Source organism: Phoca vitulina, unplaced genomic scaffold, assembly GCF_004348235.1.
Source record: "Phoca vitulina isolate PV1807 unplaced genomic scaffold, GSC_HSeal_1.0 scaffold20, whole genome shotgun sequence".
Classification (NCBI taxonomy): domain Eukaryota; kingdom Metazoa; phylum Chordata; class Mammalia; order Carnivora; family Phocidae; genus Phoca; species Phoca vitulina.
The window spans coordinates 2,390,639-2,402,696 of record NW_022589723.1 but is presented as its reverse complement, the minus strand read 5'-3'; positions in this window follow the sequence as shown (position 1 = coordinate 2,402,696).

Sequence of the window (12,058 nt, the reverse complement as noted above, 5' to 3'; positions counted from 1 at the left end):
GCATGTGGCTGTCCAATTTTCCCAGCACCATTTATTGAAGAGACTGTCTTTTTTCCATTGCATGTTTTTTCCTGCTTTGTCAAAGATTATTTGACCATAGAGTTGAGGGTCCATATATGGGCTCTCTATTCTGTTCCATTGATCTATATGTCTGTTTTTGTGCCAGTACCATGCTGTCTTGGTGATCACAGCTCTGTAATATAGCTTGAAATCGGGCAACGTGATGCCCCCAGCTTTGTTTTTCTTTTTCAACATCTCCTTGGCGATTCGGGGTCTTTTCTGATTCCATACAAATTTTAGGATTGTTTGTTCCAGCACTTTGAAAAATGTCATTGGAATTTTGATCGGGATGGCATTGAAGGTATAGATTGCTCTGGGTAGCATAGACATTTTAACAATGTTTATTCTTCCGATCCATGAGCATGGAATATTTTTCCATCTTTTTGTGTCAACATTTCTTATTTAGGACATACCAAGCTGGGAGGTGGGGATAAAATGGTGAGTTAAACAGACTGATCCTGCCTGAGAAGCTGCTGACAAGTAAATAGGTAAAAATGTAGTAACTCAATTATACTATGTCCCACGAGAGGGGAAGTGCGGCGTCCCCCCAGAGCACAAAGAAGGAACACCTGACGTAAACCAAAATTGGAAGTGAAGAAGAAACTAAGACTCACAGGTCGGGGTGCCTGGGTGGCTCAGTCGTTAAGCGTCTGCCTTCAGCTCAGGTCATGATCCCAGGGTCCTGGGATCAAGCCCTGCATCGGGCTCCCTGCTCTGCGGGAAGCCTGCTTCTCCCTCTCCCACTCCCCCTGCTTGTGTTCCCTCTCTCGCTGTGTCTCTCTCTGTTAAATAAATAAATAGAATCTTAAAAAAAAAAAAAGACTCACAGGTTTAAGGGAAAATTATTTTAAGAGAAGGTGGGGAGGGTGGTTGGAGGGAAGAGGCAGAGAGGAAGGGAAGCGAGTTCTTGGCACAGGGAGGAGAACGTTTGAAAGCTTGGAACTGAAACTGCAGGGTGTGTCCGACACACTGGCTGAGGCCTGCACTAGCTCCCAGTAGGGTGCCTGCGTGCGTGTGTGTGCGTGCACGTGCGATGTCAAGTTGAGATGAGGCTGGACAGGAAAGCAAAACCAGGAACACAAACGGTCGAGTAAGCCAAAGCACTTAATCCTGAGACAATAGACAATCCCTGAGGAATTTCAAATCAGGAAATGATTGCAAGTTGGAAAGATCCCTCTGTTTGTTACAAAAGAGGAGAGAAGATTTAGTCATTCTCCCAACTCCTGCCTCAAAGACAACCTGCCAAATAGGTTCATAAAATTTTACCATCCCAAACAGGAGCCTGTGGTATTTTGTAAATTTACAAAAACCATACTAAAGTTGCCAGGAAGGTCCAATTGGGTCACCAGCAGCCCTGAGGTAAAGTGATGAACTCCAAGCAGATTCTGAGCCAAATTAAAGAGGCCTTGGCCAAACTGTGGAAGGAGCCAAGATGCCCTTCAACAGATGAATGGATAAAGATGTGGTTCATATTACAATGGAATATTACTCAGCCATCAGAGAGGATGAACACCCACCATTTGCATCAACATGGATGGAACTGGAGGGGATTGTGCTAAGTGAAATAAGTCAAGCAGAGAAAGACATTTATCATATGGTTTCACTCATATGTGGAACATTAGGAATAGCACAGAGGACCACAGGGGAAGAGAGGGGAAAACTGAATGGGAAGAAATCAGAGAGGGAGACAAACCATGAGAGACTCTGGACTCTGGGAAACAAACTGAGGGTTTCAGAGGGAGGGGGTGAGGGGATGGGGTAACTGGGTGATGGGTATTAAGGAGGGCACGTGTTGTGATGAGCACGGTGTTATATGCAACTAATGAATCGTTGAACACCACATCAAAAACTTATGATGTACTATACGCTGGCTAACTGAACATAATAAAAAATAAAGTGAAGGTGGTCAGTAGCAGCAGAATTGGATCTACCATTTAACATTGAGTCAGCGACTGGCTTATTGTAACATTAACTCATATGTGATAGACATTATGTATGAATAAATAATCATAGCTACATATTAAAAAAATAAAGAGGGCTTGGCTTTTTTTGTTTCTACTGTAGGTGTTGGTGCTTTCACTCCTTATCTTTCTAAAACCTATCTAATCCCAACTAGCCATAAAATTGAAGAACACTTTACTTTGGTTTATATCAGTAATAAAACTGTTCCGATTGAGGGGCGCCTGGGGTGGCTCAGTCGTTAAGCGTCTGCCTTCAGCTCAGGTCATGATCCCAGGGTCCTGGGATCGAGCCCCGCATCAGGCTCCCTGCTCAGTGGGAAGCCTGCTTCTCCCTCTCCCACTCCCCCTGCTTGTGTTCCCTCTCTCGCTGTGTCTCTCTCTGTCAAATAAATAAATAAAAATCTTTAAAAAAAAAAAAAACTGTTCCGATTGAAAGACAAAGGTGAAGAAATTCTATCTACCATAAGCTTATAAGGTATTTGAACAAATTTGGTATTTGATACATACTGTCTGAAATTGCTAATTTGAGGGCAGAGACCATGTTTTCCAGATTCGCTCAGGCTAAAGTAATTGCTCTCTATCCAACCACATCCACAAAAAAGGAAAATATAAGCAAAAACAATACACACAACCATACCCCTCCCCTACATGTTTTATGCCACTTACTTCAATTTTTCTCCCGTGTATTTCCTTATAGAGCCTACAAAACCTTGTACACAGCACGTACATATAATAGGGTCTTTTTGCAATGATGATATGTTTTTAAATCTGTGTGTTTATGTGTATAACAATCTGTTGGTCACAACACACCTGAAAACTCAATTCAGAGCTCATGCTCTCTCAAACTTTGGTGTTGAATCGGACAGGAAAAGTAAAGTAGTAGGGACTTCTAAACAGGTCAACCCAAAAGATTTCATTCCCAACACAGACAAGAGGGTTGCCAAAGGGACCTTAACTGTGCTGATTTCATATGTCCCTCCCATTGCAAAAACTTTACATTTAAAATATTTGAAATTATAATTGTTATCCTTGAAGGGTAAATGTCTGATTCCTGGGCTTTTCATGGTGCTCTGTGGTACTCCCGACCTTTACTTTTCTGAAATAGAGGGTTGATAAGGGCTGGCTAGGCCCAAGGACCCAGAGGGGTCCTGCAGGACCAGCCAAGGGGGTTCTGGGCTTCACACAGGATAGAAATCAAATGCAAGTGACGAGGAAGTGAGAGCAGGGTTTATTGAAGACCTGGAGGGAGTGCGGTTACAGCCAGAGCATCTGGGAGACTTGGGAAGGAAAGGAGAGGGAGTCTCACCTTTCTTGGGATCTGGGGTTTTTATTGAGGGTTGTGGTCTGGTGTACATGTCTTCTCAGGCATCCAGGAACTGGTTAGTACCACGACAAGTGTTTAGATGTCCTCACAAGTTACTTATGACCTGGAACCAGGGGTCTTGGTGAGTCAGTGGTCTGGAAAACCTGCATGATGACCTTGCTAGGTCGCTCCTTAGAGGGCATCTGTTGTGTTGGAAGACTTCAAAGAAATCATTAACTTCTTGACCTTTACGTGGAGGACGTACATTATCCGAACTACAAGGCGTGTGTAAGGTGAGGGTGTAGGTCCTAGCTAGAACAGAGGCAGCAAGAAAAGCAGTCTTTCCTGGTCTCCCTTCAGTTTCCCTGTCTTAGAGTCATGTGGTGATGGTCACATGGAAAACCCATGACCAGGCTGCCGTACTGCAGCGTGAGAATGTTCTAGTCTTAATGTTCGTTCAGCCACTTTAGGGAGAGACACGTGTTAACAGCTTATCCTTTATGTTAAAATTTCAGTTAGAAACAGACAAACAACAAAGCACAAAATGATTGCTGGCTTCTTTCAGAAAGACTTCTCTTGTCATTCTGTTTCATTTTCTTGTGTACCTTGCCCTAATACTAAAATCAAGAAATCTTGCTTTATAGCATTTTCCAATGTCCGTGGTGTAATTATTTCCACCGTGACCCATGACAACTATCACGGCATGCCACTGAAGGCAGAGTTGGGATGTGCACAAGCAGCTGTCCAAGAAGTTGGAGCAAGCTGGTTTCAGCACATCAGTGCCTGTGACAGTAGTTGAGACATACCAGACGACGCGATCCAGTCAGGTCCCTCCAGCTGAGGATCCAGTCCTAGTAAAGTCAGTATGAGCTGTTCCTGCTGTGCCTTAACTCCTGACTCCCAAACTCCTGACTCCCAAAATTGTGAGCATAATAAAATAGTGGTTTTTTTAATGCCACAACTTAAAAAAAAAAACAAAACACTTTACTGAAATATAATTCACATGCCATATAATTCACCCCTTTAAAGTGCACAATTTAATGGCTTTCGTATATTCATACATTTGGGTGTCCATCACCATAATCAATTTTGGAACATTTTCATTCCTGCCACTCCTCAAATCTTATGTCCCTTAGCTGTCACTTCCCAATCCTCCCACCCCTCCTCCCATCCCTAGGCAACAAATCATCTGTTTTCTGTTTCTGTAGATTTGCCTGTTCTGGCCATTTCATATAAATGGGATCATACAAAGTGGTCTTCTGTGACTGGCTTCATTCACTTGGGCATACTCTTTCCAAGGTTCATCTGTGTTGTAGCATACATCAATACTTCATTCTTTTTTGTTATTAAATAATATCCCATTATATGGCTATACCACATTTTATTTATCCATTTATCATTTGATGGAATTTGGATCATTTAGTCTTTGTCTTAGTCAATTCAGGCTTCTATAACAAAAATACCATAGACTGGGTTGTTTAAACATTTCTAACTCATAGTTTTGGAGGCTGGGAAGTCCAAGATCAATGCCCTACTGGTGAAAGCCTGCTTCCTGATTCATAGACGGCTGTCTTTTCACTGTGTCCTCCCATGGTGGAAGGGGCAAGAGAGCTCTCCAGGTTCTCTTTTAAAGACCACTAATCCCACTCATGATGGCTCCCCCTTCATGCCCCAATCACCTCCTCAAGACCCCACTCCTAATACCATCACCTTTGGGGCTTAGGATTTCAACATGTGAATTTGTAGGAGGACATAAACATTCTGTCCATAACACACTTTTTGGTTATTATGAATAATACCGCTATGAACTTTCATGTACAAGTTTTTTTTAATAGACATATGTTTTCATTTCTCTTGCATATATAACCAGGAGGAGCACGGCTATATCCTATGGCATCTCTGTTTAAATGAACAACTACCACGCTGTGTTCCCAAGTGGCTGAACCACTTTACATTCCCACCAGTGTACAAAGGCTTCAATTTCCTTACATCCTCACCAACTCTTGCTGTTATCTGTGTTTTTTATTGTAGCTGTCCTGGTGGGTATGAAGTGATACCACATTGTGAATTCAGTTTGCATTCCCCTGCTGGCTAATGATTTGAGCAACTTTTCTTGTGCTGATTTGCCATGTGTATCTTCTTTGGAGAACTGCCTATTCAGATCCTTTGCCCATATTTTAATTGGGTAGTCTTTTTCTTATTGAGTTGTAATAATTATTTACATATTCTAGATATGAGTCCCTTATCAGGTATCTGATTTGCAAAAAATTTCTCCCACTTGGTGGGCTGTCTTCTCACTTTTTTGCTAGTGTTCCTTGAAGCACAAGTTTTGGTTTTGATAAAGTCTAATTTATCTGATTTTTAAAATTTTGTTGCTTGTGCTAATAGGTAAGAAACTATTTACTAATTCAAGGCCAGTGATTTATACCTGTTTTCTTTCAAGAGTTTTATAGGTTTTGCTCTGATATTTAGGTCTTTGATCCATTTAGGTTAATTTTTGTGGGTGATGTGAAGGCCCAAATTCGTTCCTTTGCATAGTTCCTTTGCATAGCATCTGATTGTCCCAGCATTTATTGAAAAGATTATTCTTTCCCCATTTGTTTTGGCACCCTTGTGGAAAAATCAACTGACTATAGATGCAAGGGTTTTTTTCCAATCTCCATTCCATTTCATTGATCTATAAGTCTATTCTTATGCCAGCACCACCCATCTTGGTTACTGTACCTTTGTTATAAGTTTTGAGATCACACACTGTGAGTCCTCTAATGTTATTCTTCTTTCTCAAGATTGTTTTGGCTCTTCAGTTCCCTTGAAACTCTGTATGAATTTTAGGATCACCTTATCAATTTCTGCAAAGTCAGCTGGGATTCTGATAGTGATTGCATTGAGTCTGTAGATTAAGTTCGGGAGTATGGCTATCTTAACAATTTGTATTCCAAACCATTAACATGGGATGTCCTCCCATTTCTCCAGGTCTTCTTTAATTTCTTTCCACGGGGGCGCCTGGGTGGCTCAGTCGTTAAGCGTCTGCCTTCAGCTCAGGTCATGATCCCGGGGTCCTGGGATCGAGCCCCAGGAAGCCTGCTTCTCCCTCTCCCACTCCCCCTGCTTGTGTTCCCTCTCTCGCTGTGTCTCTCTCTGTCAAATAAATAAATAAAACCTTTAAAAAAAGAAATTTTTCTTTCCACGATGTTTCGTAGTTTTCAGAGTATGAAATTTCTTAGGTTACATTTATTTCTAAGTATTTTATCTTCTCGTGCTCTTGTAAATGGAATAGTTTTCTTAATTTCATTTTCTTTTTTTTTTAAGAATTTATTTATTTATTTGAGAGAGAGAGAGTGAACAAGAGAGAGAACATAAGCAGGGGGAGCAGCAGAGGCAGAGAGAGAAGCAGACTCCCCGCTGAGCAGGGAGCCCGATGTGGGGCTCCATCCCAGGACCCTGAGATCATGACCTGAGCCAAAAGCAGATGCTTAACCGACTGAGCCACCCAGGTGCCCCTCTTTTTCTTTTTTTTTAAAAGATTTTATTGATTTCTTTATTTTGAGAGAGAGAGTGTGTGTGTGTGAGTGGGGGAGGGGCAGAGAGAATCTCAAGCAGACTCCCTGCTGCTCATAGAGCCTGATGCAGGGCTCAATCTCGTGACCCTGAGATCATGACCTGAGCTGAAATCAAGAGTCGGTTGCTTAACCGACTGAGCCACCCAGGTGCCCCCAATAGGTTGCCTTTTAAAACAAACTAGATATAATAGCAACATAATTGTTTCTTTCCTCTGCCTTAACTAAAGCACAGGCTTATTAGTTATTTTAGCATCACCTTTTTCTTTTTTTCTTGTTCATAAACACCATACATTTATTTTATTTTAATTGTGGTAAAAAACACATAACAAAATTTACCATCTTAACCACTTATTTTTTTTAAAGTAGGCTCCACACCCAGCATGGAGCCCAACATGGGGCTTGAACTCACAACCCTGAGGTCAAGACCTGAGCTAAGATCAAGTGTCGAATGTTTAACCAACTGAGCCACCCAGGCACCCCCCCATCTTAACCACTTTTAAGTGTACAGTGTTAAGTATATTCACATTATTGTGCAACAAATCTCCAGAACGTTTTCATCTTGCAAAATTAAACAGTGAAGCTCTATACCTATTAAACAACTCCCTATTTCTCCCTCCCTATCTAGCCCCAGGAAACTGCCATTTTACTTTCTGTTTCTATGAATTTGACTTATCCAGAGTAGCATCTAGATAAGTAGTAGACTTATCTAGGATAGTCTACTCATATAAGTGGAATCATATAATATGTCTTTTCGTGACTGGCTTATTATACTTAGCATTATGTCCTCAAGGTTCATCCATGTTGTGACATGTGTTAGAATTTTCTCTCTTTTTAAAACTGAATAATGTTCCATTATATACATATCACAATTTGTTTTGTTTCCATCTCTTGGCTATTATGAATAATGTTGTATGTACGTGGGTATGAAATTATCTCTTTGAAACAATAATGTTTAAATCTTAGCTGCACTCTGCTCTGTTAACTGGGCTTATTTTAACCATTAGGAAATCAGTAACTGGACATACAGGACCACCCTCTTTTCGCAGTATTTGTTAACTTTGTATCATACAATTGTAAGCATGAGGAATGTAGCCTTAATGTAGCTGAGTGATAGGCTTGGAAGGACCTGGCCTCATACCTGGGCAGGTGTGTCTGCCACAGGCCCCATCCCTGCTGCAAGGGAAGCTAGAAGAGTGAGCATCAACCATTTTCAGCTTCAGGTGCATAAGGTGAAAATTTCTCTACACTAGGTGGTGAGGGGTCTTTGCTGTGTGCAGGGAGCCAGAAGAATAATTTAGCATCAATTTTCTTAAATAGTTTTGCTTATCTTTATTAGGGTATCAATGGATTATAATTTAGCCACAGATTAAACCTGATCTTGCCAATTTTGATGCAAGGAAGGTTTTGATATCTGCTAAAATCTCCACAGTTAAGGAAAAATAAAAGCAGAAACACCTTTGATTTCTTACTATATTTAGCAAAATAAAATTTCAAAAGTATTTAAATTCCAGTTAACATACAGTGTAATATTAGTTTCAGGTGTACAACACAGTGATTCAATACTTCCATAAAACACCCAGTGCTCATCACAACAAGTGCTCCCCCTCTATTTATCCCATCCCCCACCCACCTCCCATCGGATAACCATCAACCATAGTTAAGAGTCTGTTTCTTGGTTATATTTAGTAAAATAAATTTTAGACAGAACTTTTTATTTTCCTGCTCCACCTATAACTGGGAAGGCACAGCGCCATGGGGATATTTTGTGTGCTGCTGTGGTAGCAAAGATACATGGTTAAAAGTATGTATCTAACAGGTGTGAACACACAAGATATATTCTAGACCTTATTATGGAGAAATGATTCTCAAGAAAGTTGAGCCTGAGTAGAAACTAATCAAAACATCCATTAAGATTTAATATGTTCTGTATAATTGAGACTGTCTCTTGGTTTGCCTCCTTTTTCCCCCTTTGCTCATTTGTTTTTTTCTTAAATTCCACATATGAGTGAGATCATATGATACTGGTCTTTATCTGACTTATTTCACTTAGCATAATACTCTCTAGATCCATCCATGTCATTGCAAATGGCAAGACTCCATACTCTTTTATGACTAAGTAATATATATATGTATATATATATGCCACATCTTACCCATTCATCAGTCGATGGACCTTGGGCTGCTTCCATAATTTGGCTATTGTTGATAATGCTGCTATAAACATTGGGGTGCATGTATCCCTTTGAATTAGTATTTTTGTGTTCTTTGGGTAAATACTTAGTAGTGCAATTGCTGGACTGTAGGGTAGTTCTATTTTTAACTTTTTGAGGAACCTCCATACTATTCTCCAGAATGGCTGCACCAGTTTGCATTCCCACCAACAGTGCAAAAGCGTTCCCCTTTCTCCACATCCTCTCCAACACCTGTTGTTTCTTGTGTTGTTGATTTTAGTCATTCTGACAAGTGTGACATGTTATCTCGTTGTAGTTTTGATTTGCATTTCCCTGATGGTCAGCAGTGTTGAGCATCTTTTCCTGTGTCTGTTAGCCAGCTGTATGTCTTTGGAAAACTGTCTATTCATATCTTCTGCCATTTTTAAATTGAATTATTCATTTTTGGGGTGTTGAGTTTTATAAGTTCTTTATGTATTATGGATAAACCTTTATCAGATATGTCATTTGCAAATATCTTCTCCCATTGCTTAGGTTGCCTTTTAGTTTTATTATTTCCTTTTCTGTGCAGATGCTAACAAGAAAGTCTTTTTTTTTTTAAGATTTTATTTATTTGAGGGGCGCCTGGGTGGCTCAGTCGTTAAGCGTCTGCCTTTGGCTCAGGTCATGATCCCAGGGTTCTGGGATCGAGCCCCGCATCGGGCTCCCTGCTCAATGGGAAGCTTGCTTCTCCCTCTCCCACTCCCCCTGCTTGTGTTCCCTCTCTCGCTGTGTCTCTCTCTGTCAAATAAATAAAATCTTAAAAAAAAAAAAAAAAGATTTTATTTATTTGAGAGAGATAGTGAGAGAGAGCATGAGCAAGAGGAGGGACAGAGAGAGGGGCAGAGGGAGGAATAGAGGGAGTGGGAGAAGCAGACTCCCTGCTGAGCAGGGAGCCCAACGTGGGGCTCAATCCCAGGCCCCTGGGATTATGACCCGAGACAAAGGCAGATGCTTAACCGACTGAGCCACCCAGGTGCCCCAAAAAACACACTCTGAAGTATTGGAAACAAAATGATGGTTACCAGAGGGGAGGTGTGCAGGGGGAAGGGTGAAATAGGTGATGGGGATTAAGGAGGGTACTTTTTGAGATGAGCACTTGGTGTTGTATGAAAGTGTTGAATCACTATATTGTACACCTGAAACTAATATTACACTGTATGTTAACTAACTGGAATTTGAATAAAAACCTTAAAAAGAAGAAAAAATTGTGTCCTTTTTCATTTTTTGAAAAAATTCTGGCTTGCCAGAGATGAACTTTGTATTTTTTCTCATTTCTCATTCACTTACCCTTATTCACCAACAATGCTTACTAAATGCCTTGGTAATTATCTTTGGAGTTTCTGCATTTAATATACAGTATAGAAAAAGTATTCTCTATTACTCAGCTTATGTTTAGTACTACTTTTAAATACTTTTTAAATATACAGTTGTGACATTTTTTAGTCTTCAATACTCACTGGTAAGACGATGTTTAAATGTCATATCAATTAACCCCCACTTAGTTTTTTCATTTACTAACACTTAGGAAAATAATAAATTAATATCTCACAGAAAAAGATTTAATATGTATCACACAAAAGAAAAAATATCAGATGCGTATCCCGAGAGAGTAAAATATTCTTTGAAGAATCACAATTCACATATTTTCACAGAGGATAGTAGTACCTCTTTAATTTAATGCCATATTCAAAGGTCAAATTTTACTCAAACCACCCTACCTTGACCCCTCCTTCCCACCTCCTTTCTTTTACTATTCTGGGAGAGGAATATAGCTTAAAGGTCTAAGACTCTAGAATCACGTTGCCTGCTTTGCCACTTAATGAACTGCATATCCTTGGGCAAGTCAGTTAAATTCTTTGTACTTCCATTTCCTCATGAGAACAATTATAGTACCAACCATATCACTGAGGACAAAATGATTTAATACATGTAAAGCGCTCAGATCACTGCTTAGTGCACAATTAGTATTCGGTAAGTGTTAGCTATCATCATGATCTTTAGAAACTTTTTCTTCTGAGGGCCTTCAAATACAGCAAGAGCTTCTAAAGAGTGAAATATTTGCATTCTTTATCGTTATCTTTGATCTTCAATAACACACAGATATGGTCAATGTCAACAAGAAGTCAAATGATTAGAAAAATGTTTATTAGCAAAGTCAAACACTAACAACTCTTGGGAGAAAAATATAGGGACCAGGGAGGAGAAAAAAGAATCATCTGATTTTCATAAATCTCTCACTTGGGCAAATAGTCTTGGGTAAATAGGTATAACATGTTGGAAGAGCTCATGAGTGGGTATCAAGATTTGAACATAGGAATCAAAAATGTGCTCATGGGACATGATTACAGCTCTGCTGGTGCTTCACAGAAATGTTTAGTTCCCTAAAAATACTGCAGAAATCACAAACTGAATCAAGTGACTCAGCAAATCCTGTTAGAAGGTAATCAATTTACTGAATGCTCTTCAAACAAAGTGTAATGTTTCTATAATTACAGAAACTCAAAGCTTATAACCAGCTAGCGGTTGTATGTTTATTGAGATCTTTAATATCCTAGGTATACAAAAAAATGGGCAAGTCAGACTATGGTGAAGGAGGTAAGCTTATTACGGATTAAGGATGTAGCTCAGCTTCTGGCCTCGCCTTCATAATTATAAAAAGGTCTCATTTGATATATTGCCTAAATCTTTCTTTCCAAGCCAAATTTGACATAGCTTTATCATGATGCTCCTCCCCTGTGGTATCCAAGCAGAGGTTGCATAGTATGCTGAGGACTTACTACCATGAACCTGAGTTAATCATTGTTTTGGGGTATTGAGCTGAAGTCAGACTCATTTCTCCTAATCCACGTAAATAAAACCTACTTCACCCAATAACCTCTCTGAGCTTGTTTGGAGGTGTTTGAGACTCAGGGTGCCCCGGTTCTAGTCCTGTGCTCTTTCCCCTCTGTCACACTGCTTGTG